Here is an 11,008-nt window from a genome sequence, read left to right as displayed (position 1 = left end):
GTGGTGGGATGATGATGGTGGTTACAGCTCCTCCCTCCCTCCTCTTTGCTCATGCCCACTTTCAGAGCTTCGGTCTCCAGGAAGTCCCGTGGATCTCCAGCTCCTTTTTCTGGTTGCTCAGGCCCAAGCCTTGGGGACTTTCTGAGTCTTTTTTGTAACCCTATATCCAATCTATGAATGGGGAAATTCTGGAAGTGTCCCATTTCGTCTGCTAGTCCCCCTGATGCAAGCCACCATGACTCCCACTGGATTGCTACAGTCGCCTTGTAACTGGTCTCCCTGCTCTCACCTTTGTCCCCATACGGTCCTTCCTGTCTCTACGGAGTAGTCAGGATCTTAAAAATCATGTCGGGGTGCCTGGGTGGATCAGTGGGTTAAATCCTCTGCCTTCAGCTCCGGTCACGATCTCAGGGTCCTGGGATCGAGCCCCGCATCAGGCTCTCTGCTCAGTGCGGAGCCTGCTTCCCCTTCACTCTCTCTGCCTGTCTCTCTGCCTACTTGTGATCTCTGTCTATCAAATAAATAAATAAAATCTAAAAAAATCATGCCAGATCCTGTCACTTCTCTGCTCAAAACCATCCCACAGATTTTCATTGTACTCAAAATCCAAAATACTCACCGAGATCTACAGGACTGGTCCCTTGCTTGCTACTTTTCTTTTTTTTCCTTTCTTTCTTTTTTTTTTTTTTAATTAAAATTAAATGTTTTAGTGCCACCCATTAGTAAATTTTTCAGATCCGTATTCTAGGTGAGTGTGGTTATTACATCTTATCAATGTTTTTTTTTTTTTGCTTGCTACTTTTCTAATCACATTTCCTATCACTTCCTCATTTGCTCTCTGCTCCGGCCACACCAGCCTTCCCGCTATTCCGAATGCTGAGCACACTCCCCACGCTGACCTGCTGTTCCACTGCCTGGTAGGCTCTTCCCCAAGGTGCCTATGCAACTCGCTTCCCCACTCCATTCAGGTCTCTGCTTAAATGTTACTTTATGAGATGGGCTATCCTGACCTCATCCTGTTTAAGCACTCCTCTCTTCTTCCTTTTTCTTTTCTAACATCTGACTCATTCCTCCTTATTTTTCTTCTTTAGCTTCCGAAACATAATGCACTTGTTTATTGTCTCTCTTCCCTACTACCCCCTAACATCCTCCCCAGGGTCTACAAGAGTGTTTAGCATACACTGAGCATTCGATAAATGTATTAAGTAGATGTGTCTACCAAACAAATTCCATGCCTGCTTAAATCAGCCAGAGTTTTCTTACAACGTAAACTCCTAAGAATCTTCTCTGATAGACACAGTGTAGGCCCCAGGACACTGGGAATCTCCTTTAGTGATCTTGAGCCAAGTTACTTAACACCTGGAGACTCAGTTTATATGTTGCCTCTCTTTGCTTTAAAATAATCTTACAATTTTTTTAAAAAGCCAAATTTCAAAGCAACAACAGAATAGCTATTTTACCAAACTGAATCATTCTTTAGCTTTTACAGTTAGTATTTATGTCTTCTTAGAAATGAGTCACCTGAGGGATGCCTGAGTGGCTCAGTCGGTTAAGCATCTGCTTTTGGTTCAGGTCATGATGCCAGGGTGCTCAGACTGAGTCCTGCATCTGACTCTCTGCTCAGTGGGGAGACTGTGTCTCCCTCTGCCTCAGCCTCTCCCTCTCTCTCTCTCTCTCTCTTTCTCAGGAATAAATAAATAAAATCTTGAAAAAAAGAAAAAGAAATGAGTCACCTGGGGCACCTGGGTGGCTCAGTCAGTTAAACATCTGCCATGCAGTCCTGGGATGGCATTCCTTCCGCATGGGACTCCCTGAACTCTCGGTCCCTCGCCCTGCTCATGCTCTCTCTCTCTCTCTCACTCTCTCAAATAAATAAAATCTTAATCAAAAAAAAAAAAAAAGAAAGAAAGAAAGAAAAGAAAAGAAAAAAGAAATGAGTCACCTCCCCTCAAAGTTTTATTATACTGAGATAATTCTTACATATCACCAATGTTATTTTCACTACTGCCATCAGTATTGATTGCCCCTATAATCATCATTAAGTAAAAGTAATGAAGTAAAAGAGAATTTCAGAGAAGGCCAAAGCTCATCACGCACCGTGTTGAGAAATGGGTGTTGGTTTTTAAAAAATGTTTGTTTAAGTGACCTCTACTACACCCAACATGGGGCTTGAACTCACAACCTGGAGACCAAGAGTCACATGCTCCACTGTTGGAGCCAGTCAGGCACCTCTGAATGAAAGACAGATTTAAGGCGAGTAAAGGGGAAAGGTGGCCTGCAGATGCTTTATACAGGTAAAAGCAGAGCACTACAGGTATATGATGGAGAGGTAGAATAGCCAAGAGAGTAAGTAAAGTCCAGTTCATTAGGGATACCCACAGGCCATGCACTGGCTTCTCTTGATTTCTAGGAAAAGATGCAGACACCACAGCCTAAAGTTTTGTCTTAGGACTTTCTCCAAATTGTCCTCATGTCTTCATCCACAGTCTAGCCTGCTTCCTCTATCTTCTTGCATCCAAAAATTATAGAAACATGTTTTTAAAGCTCCTTTGAACATTCAATGACTTGTATAAAATTACAGGGCTTTTTCTCATGAACTTCTACAAAACCAGATTTTTCCCTTCATGTACTTACTATATATTTTAATGTATATACTGGACTTCCTGATAATTCCTATAAATTTTTGTTTTTTAGCCTATTGTTTAGAATTTGGAATCCTAACTCTCTAGGTCAGTGGGGTAGGTTATAGGTACTACAGTTTATGATACCTGAAAATTTCAAAAGTATTTTTCATGGGTCTTTATCTAAGATGTTGAAGAAAATGTAGAATGAGATAAGGGCAGGGAAATTCTCTGATTTCTCTCCAAGCTGAAACTGATCTTATCGGTACTTGGGTTTAACTTTTGAATCCACAATAAATAGATCTACTCAACTATTTTGCAGGGAAGAGATTGTGGTTTAGTAAATAGAGCAATGGACTGAGATTCCTACGAATGTGATTCTGAAACAAACTTTGCCACTGATTTTGTCAAGATAACAAAATTCTCTTGAACTTATTTGGAAAATGAGAGGGTTCCATTCCAAAATTCAAAGATCTTATCATCCAGTTCATATTTCCCCACAAAAAAGAGACAATATTGTATATCTCTTTACCCATTTTGTGTCTCTGAGACAGGGCAATGACATTTCTCTTTGGCCTAATTAATAACTATTTCAGAAGAGGTGAGTCTTACAACATGCTCAAGAATAGACTAAGTCTAATTTCAATTCAGTCCACAAATATCTGTTGAGTTCATACTATGTTAAGCATTACACTAAAGAGTTTCTAAAATAAATCACCAATGATAAAAAACAAAGTTAATTAGGAATAAATCCTGCATTCCCAGACTTTGGACCGGCGCAGCACTAGCGAAGCATGTCTCAGCCTCTTTTCCATGTACACTAGCCATTACAGTTGCCACAACATCAGTGTTTATGCATTTCATTAAAGGACAATGTCCTAGGGTGCCTGGGTGGCTCAGTGGGTTAAAGTCTCTGCCTTTGGCTCTGGTCATGGTCCCAGTGTCCTGGGATCGAGCCCTGCATCGGGCTCTCTGCTCAATGGGGAGTCTGTTTCCTCCTCTCTCTCTGCCTGCCTCTCTGCCTGCTTGTGATCTCTGTCTGTCAAATAAATAAATTAAAAAAAAAAAAGGACAATGTCCTGTCCCTGAATTCTCTTAGATATTCTCTCATTCCTTCTTTTTTTTTTTTTTTAAAGATTTTATTTATTTATTTGATAGTGAGAGAGATCACAAGTAGGTAGAGAGGCAGGCAGAGAGAGAGGGAAGCAGGCTCCCCGCTGAGCAGAGAGCCCAATGTGGGGCTCGATCCCAGGACCCTGAGATCATGACCTGAGCCGAAGGCAGAGGCTTAACCCTCTGAGCCACCCAGGTGCCCCCTCTCTCATTCCTTCTGAGACCATATACAAGTAATCATTTTCTTCATTCTATTTTTCCAGTGTTTGCTGTAGAAACTTTAAGAAAGCATGTGTTATATCAATTAAGTTGATCAAGGAAGAAGACCTCTATGAGTGATAGTAGAATAAAGGATTTATTTATTTATTTATTTTTTAAAAAGATCTTATTTATTTATTTGAGAGAGAGAGAGGGGTCACAAGTAGGCAGAGAGGCAGGCAGGGGTGGGGGGAAGCAGGCTCCCCACTGAGCAGAGAGCCCGATGTGGGCCTCAATCCCAGGACCCTGAGATCATGACCTGAGCCGAAGGCAGAGGCTTAACCCACTGAGCCACTCAGGCGCCTGAATAAATGATTTATTATAGAGATTAGGTCTTTTGCAATCATTGGAGCTAGTTAGGCAGTCTATGTAAGTCTGTTGTTTCTATGTCTGGTGCTGGGCCTGAATTCAGCAAGGCCAGCAATTAGAAAGGGAAGATAGACACATTGTGGGAGATACAGAGAGGACCTAACCCTAACCCTAACCTTAACCCATGAGGACACATAGGAGCTGTGTGTGTCTCTTTCTCACTTCTTCTACTCTAAATGCTATAGGTGATCTGTAAGATAAGTTGGTATTCCTCAGCATGGAGGGCATGAACATGGTCCAGAATTTGGAGAAGATGAAGAAGTAGGTCCAGTGGGAGATACTCCTGCCTCAAACCAACAAAATATACCAACTGATACCTGATGACACATGAGCTACATGACTACACCTGCCCTACACTGACTTTCAGAGCACAAAATTAGCTACAATCTTACTTCTACCTTCAACATCTCATGCAAATCTCTCGTGTGACAATTCTAATTAAGAAGCATACAGGGAAGAGGCACCTGAATGGCTCAGTCTTTAAGCATCTGCCTTCAGCTCAGGTCATGATTCCAGGGTCCTGGGATCGAGCCCTGCATTGGGCTCCCTGCTCAGCGGGAAGCCTGCTTCTTCCCCTCCCATTCCCTTGGTTTGTGTTCCCTCTCTCATTGTGTCTCTCTCTGTCAAATAAATGAATAAAATATTTTTTAAAAAGAAGCATACAGGGAAGAATATAATGGAAAATAGAGTTCTACCTCAGCTACTGCTGACCCAGTACAAAGCCATCCTCAGAATCAATACACAACTGGATAGCCCTTATAGACATTTCCTCCCTTATTCTTTAGAGCCTTTTAAGTATTCATTCCCATGTCCCCTACTACTGTACTTGTTGCTACTATTAGCCACAGGCTAAGAGAAGATGATATAATAAATACTACCTACAAGGAGTTAATATTTAGAACATATAAAGAACATATAATATTTAGAACATATACCAAAATAAGAAAATGAAAAACAACTTAATAGAAAAATGGGCAAAAGATTGTTGAATAAAATAAGTCAAGCAGAGAGAGTCAATTATCATATGGTTTTGCTTACTTTTGGAGCATAAGGAATAATACAGAGGACATTGGGAGAAGGAGAGAAGGGAGTTGGGGAAATCAGAGAGGGAGATGAACCATGAGAGACTGTAGACTCTGAGAAACAAATTGAGGGTTTTGGAGGGGTAGGGGTGAGGGGTTGGGTGAGCCTGGTGGTAGCTATTAAGGAGGGCACCTATTGCATGGAGCACTGGGTATAGTTCATAAACAATGAATCCTGGAACACTGAAAAAATAAAAACAAATTAAAAAAAGAAAAATGGGCAAAAGATATGAACAAGCAATTTGCAGAAAACTCAAGTGGCCAATAAACACAAGAAAAAAAAAACTCACTAAAAGAAACACAAATTAAAACAGATTTCAGGGGCTTCTGGGAGGCTCAGTGGGTTAAGCATCAGCATCCAGCTCAGGTCAAGTCCCACATCAGGCTCCCCTGCCTCTCCCTCTGCTCCCCATCGCCCCCTACTCGTGCTTTCTCTCTTAAATAAATAAATAAAATTTTAAAAAACATACAGATTTCATCCATATTCATCAGACCAAAAACTATTTTGAAGTCTGCAGAAACAAGTATTGGTGAGGATGTGAAGAACTGGGAACATATACACTGCTAGTACAAGATAAATTGGTACAACCACTTTGGGGAATGATTTGTCAATAACTATTAAAATGGAAGATGCACACAACACATGACCCCAAAACTCTAGTTGAGTAGAAACACTCTAGTCTAGAGAATTCATACATGTGTGAACAATGAGAAATATACAAGAATATTCATTGCAGCATTGATATAACATTGAAAATTGGCAACCATCTAAATGTCTATCAATAAGTAGCTAAATAAATATAAATTGAGGTATATTCATTCAATGAAAAATGTTCAGTAGTTAAAATGAATGTACTCAAGGGGTGCCTGGGTGGCTCAGGTCATGATCTCAGGGTCCTAGGATGGAAGCTGTTTCTACCTCTCTCCCTCTCCTTCTGCCCCTCCCCCCCACTCATGTGCTCTCTTGCGCTCTCTCTCTCAAATAAATAAAATCTCTTTAAAAATTTTTTAAAAATGAATATACTAGAGTTACATACATCAACATGGAAAATATAAGAAATAATCTTGAAGGGAAAAAAGAATTTGCAGAATAATATTTATAGTGTCATGCCATTTAAATAAAGCTTAGAAACAGGCAAAACACTAGCAACATGTTATAGTACGTAGTAAACATATAAAGGCCTGCACAAAAATGATATACATTAACATAATGAACACCACTGTGGAGAAAGAGAAAGAGATTTTATTTTAAAGAGTACAAAGTGGGTTCAACTATATATATAAAATGTTCAATTTTTTAAGAAGATTTTATTTTTTTATTTATTTGACAGAGAGAGAGAGAGATCACAAGTAGGCAGAGAGGCAGGCAGAGAGAGAGGGGAGGAAGCAGGCTCCCTGCTGAGCAGAGAGCCGGATGCAGGGACTCGATCCCAGGACCCTGAGATCATGACCTGAGCCGAAGTCAGAGGCCTAACCCACTGAGCCACTCAGCAACCCTATAATGTTCAATTAAAAAAAAAAAATCTGAAGCAAATATGGCCGGATGTTAAAATGTGACAAGTTATGTTATGGATACATTGTTTTTAAAGTAGTCACTATACTTTTCCTATTTGCCTGACATAGTTTGTAATTTCAGTGGAAGGAAGGGAGGGAGGAGGAAGCAATTCCAATATCTGTGCCCCATTTCCTACTCAATAACATAATTTTCCTGCTGTTCCTTCTTCACAGTCAGGCAATGTGGTAGAGTGAAGAAAATGTCCTAGTTTTCAAAGATTTGAGTTCTGATCCTAACTTGGTCCCTTTGAGTTGTGTGAATTTGCTGAAGTTACACAATTCAAAAAGTACAGAGCTAGGATGTGAACTAGTACTGAGTTGATTTCTTTACTGTAAAATAAGAAAAAGTAAACCCAGCTCACAAAGTGATTATGAATATTACCAGTAACAGCTCATATAAAATAACTAAATATGCCAGTCATATAAGCACATGATAAGCAAATGCAAAACGAATAATATCCTTCACTTCTTCCTTTTGTAAGATTTCATTTTATTTTTTAAAAGACTTTATTTATTTATTTGATAGAGAGAGAGAGCACAAGCAGGAGGAGCAGCAGGCAGAGGGAGAAGCAGACTCCCTGCTGAGCAAGGAGCCTGATGTGGTACTTGATCCCAGGACCCGGGGATCGTGACCTGAGCCTACAGCAAACTCCTAACTGACTGAGCCACCAAGGCGCCCCTTTAAGATTTTAATTTTAAGGGCACATGGGTAGCAGTCGTTAAGTGTTTGTGTTTGACTCAGGTCATAATCCCAGGGTCCTGGGATTGAGCCCCACATCAAGCTCTCTGCTTGGTGGGAAGCCTGCTTCTCCCTCTCCCACTCCCCCTGCTGTGTTCCCTCTCTCACTGTCTCTCTCCCTCTGTTAAATAAATCAATAAATAAGGGCGCCTGGGTGGCTCATTGGATTAAGCCGCAGCCTTCGGTTCAGGTCATGATCCCAGTGTCCTGGGATCGAGCCCCGCATCGGGTTCTCTGCTCAGCGGGGAGCCTGCTTCCCCTTCTCTCTCTGCCTGCCTCTCTGCCTACTTGTGATCTCTGTCTGTCAAATAAATAAATAAAATCTTTAAAAAATAATAATAAATAAATAAATAAATAAATAAATAAATATTTTTTAAAGGATTTTATTTTTAAGTAACCGCTACACCCAACTTGGGACTTGAACTTAAAACCCCAAGATCAAGACAGATAAAGGATCACTGCTCTACCCATGGAGTCTGCCAGTGCCCCTGTTTCCTTCACTTATTTCTAAGTTCCTACCTTTCCATTCCTCTCTCATTGCCCAGTCCTCATACTATATTTTGCTAAAAGGCCTGAATTTTCTGGTTCTCTCATAAACTTTTACACTCTTCCTGGCATTCCTAAAAGGTAAGGACAGTTTTCTTTCCCACATTTTGTCAATGGGGAGATTAAAGCCCATAACAATGAAGCAATTAGCCAGTTACATAGGGCATTTAGGAAAATAGTTGGAACTGAAATAGAACTCTTCTGATTCTTTTTTTTCTTAAGATTTTATTTATTTATTTATTTGACAGACAGAGAGAGTGAGAGCGGAACACAAGCAGGGGGAGTGACAGAGGGAGAAGCAAGTGCCCCACTGAGCAGGGAGTCTAACATGGAGCTCGATCCCAGGACCCTGGGATCATGACCGGAGCCAAAGGTAGACACTTAACAACTGGGCTACCCAGGCACCCCAGAATTCTTCTGATTCTTGACCAGATATTCCAAACACTGTCATAATATTAACAAAAACAAACCAAAACAAACAAAAGTAAACAAACAAGGTGAATTAAAAAGTACACACCGCAGGATCTCCTGAAAGATGGCGAAGAATAACTGTGCCCCACTTGTCCCCAATGTTCATAGCTGCAGTGTTCGTAATAGCCAGACTATGGAGAAAGTCCAGATGTCCATCAACAGATGAATGGATAAAGAAGATGTGGCATATATACATATATACATACACAATGGAATATTTTGCAGCCGTCAAAAAAAAATTTTGCCATTTGCAATCACGTGGATGGAACTAGAGGGCATTATGCTAAGCAAAATAAGTTAATTAGAGAACAACAATTATCATATGATCTCACTGATATGTGGAATTTAAGAAACAAAACAGAGGATCATAGGAGAGAGAGGAAAAAAATAAAACAACACAAAACCAGAAAGGGAGATAAACTATAAGAGACTCAATCATAGGAAACAAACTGAGGGTTGCTGGAGATGGATGGAGGGACAGGGTAACTGGGTGACGGACATTAAGGAGGGCTTGTGATGTAATGAGCCCTGGGTGTTATAGAAGACGGACAAATCACAGACCTGTACCTCTGAAACCAATAGAACATTATGTTAACTAATTGAATTAAAACAAACAAACAAACAAAGAAGTACCCTCTCTTGACCCCCAAAATTTATTAATTGATCAATCAATACCCCCTCTGTCCAAGAGATGTACCCTTATTCCCCTCTCCTTTTAGGTAAGACTGGATTTAATGACTCTTCTATTGAACAGAATATGGCAGAAAGACCTAAAGGTAAAGCAGACCTTAAGAAACACTCTCTGGCAAACCAGCTCCACCCTAAACATAAGCTAATGAGATAAGAATGTGAAGCAAGGGTGCCCTAAGCATAACCATAGCAACAGTAAATCTCAAAGGTCAAGCACGCACACCCTAATAGAGATGAAGAATGCTTCCAGGTGCATCAGCCGACTCAACACATCTGAGCCAAGGATCGGTGACCTTGAAGATAGGTCAATATAAATTACCCAAAATGAAACATGAAGAGAAAAGAATATAAAAAGGACCGGGCACCTGGGTGGCTTAGTCAATTAAGCATCCAGTTCTTGATTTCGGATCAGGTCATGATCTCAGGGTCCTGGGAACCAGCACCACATCAGGCTTCACACTTGCGGAAGTCTACTTAAGGATTCTCTCCCTCTGCCCCTCTCACTCTCGGGCATGCATGTGCTTTCTCTCTCTCAAATAAATAAAGAAATCTTAGAGCCTCCCTGACCACCCCCCCCAAAAGAGGATGGATCGTCCAAAAGCTGTGGAACATTATCAAGTAGTCTCAAACATGTGGTTGGAATCTCAGTAAAAGAGAATGAAGCCAAATATTTTTTAAATTAAAAAAAAAAAAAAAAAGGTGGGGGGGTGCATCTGGGTGGCTCAGTCAGTTAAACTGCTGCCTTTGGCTCAGGTCATGGTCCCAGAGTCCTGGGATCGAGCCCCTCATTGTGCTCCCTGCTCTGCGGGGAGTCTGCTTCTCCCTCTCCCTCTGCCTGCTGCTCTGCCTACTTGTGCTATCTCTCAATCAAATAAATAAATAAGATCTTAAAGAAAAAAAAAATAATAACTGTGCCCCAGACTTCAAGCTTTCCCTGCTCTCCAAATTTCTAAAAAACAAATAATTGAAATAAAGAGAAACTTCAGTATCAACAGTAAGATTCAAGGAATCAAACTCAAGGAAGTACTACAGGGCCTATAGAAATACAGAAACTGTATTCATTCACAGTTAACCACTCAAATGGATGAACCATAAGAAACACAAAAATATATGAGAGTGGAGCTGAAAATTAATTCCTAAAGAAGAAAAATGCAAGAGAACATCTAGTGCAGAGAATGTTTGTAGGTATTTACTAAGCAACACCTGGTCAGGATTATCCCATTATCAAGTAAGATCATTGTGTAAAACACTGAAAAGCAAAATGGACCCAGCAGGATAAAGCAGAATCAGTGAAATGAAAAGTAATTTAGAGAAATATATTAGGAAATAAAAAACATATTTTTAAAATTTATTTATTTTTAAATAAACATATAATGTATTTTTATCCCCGGGGGTACAGGTCTGTGAATCGCCAGGTTCACATACTTCATAGCACTCACCATAGCACATACCCTCCCCAATGTCCATAACCCCACCCCCCTCTTCCAACCCCCCTCCCCCCAGCAACCCTCAGTTTGTTTTGTGAGATTTAGAGTCACTTATGGTTTGTCTCCCTCCCAATCCCA

Source organism: Mustela erminea, chromosome 17, assembly GCF_009829155.1.
Source record: "Mustela erminea isolate mMusErm1 chromosome 17, mMusErm1.Pri, whole genome shotgun sequence".
NCBI classification, from domain to species: domain Eukaryota; kingdom Metazoa; phylum Chordata; class Mammalia; order Carnivora; family Mustelidae; genus Mustela; species Mustela erminea.
Note: the sequence above shows the minus strand (reverse complement) of the source record.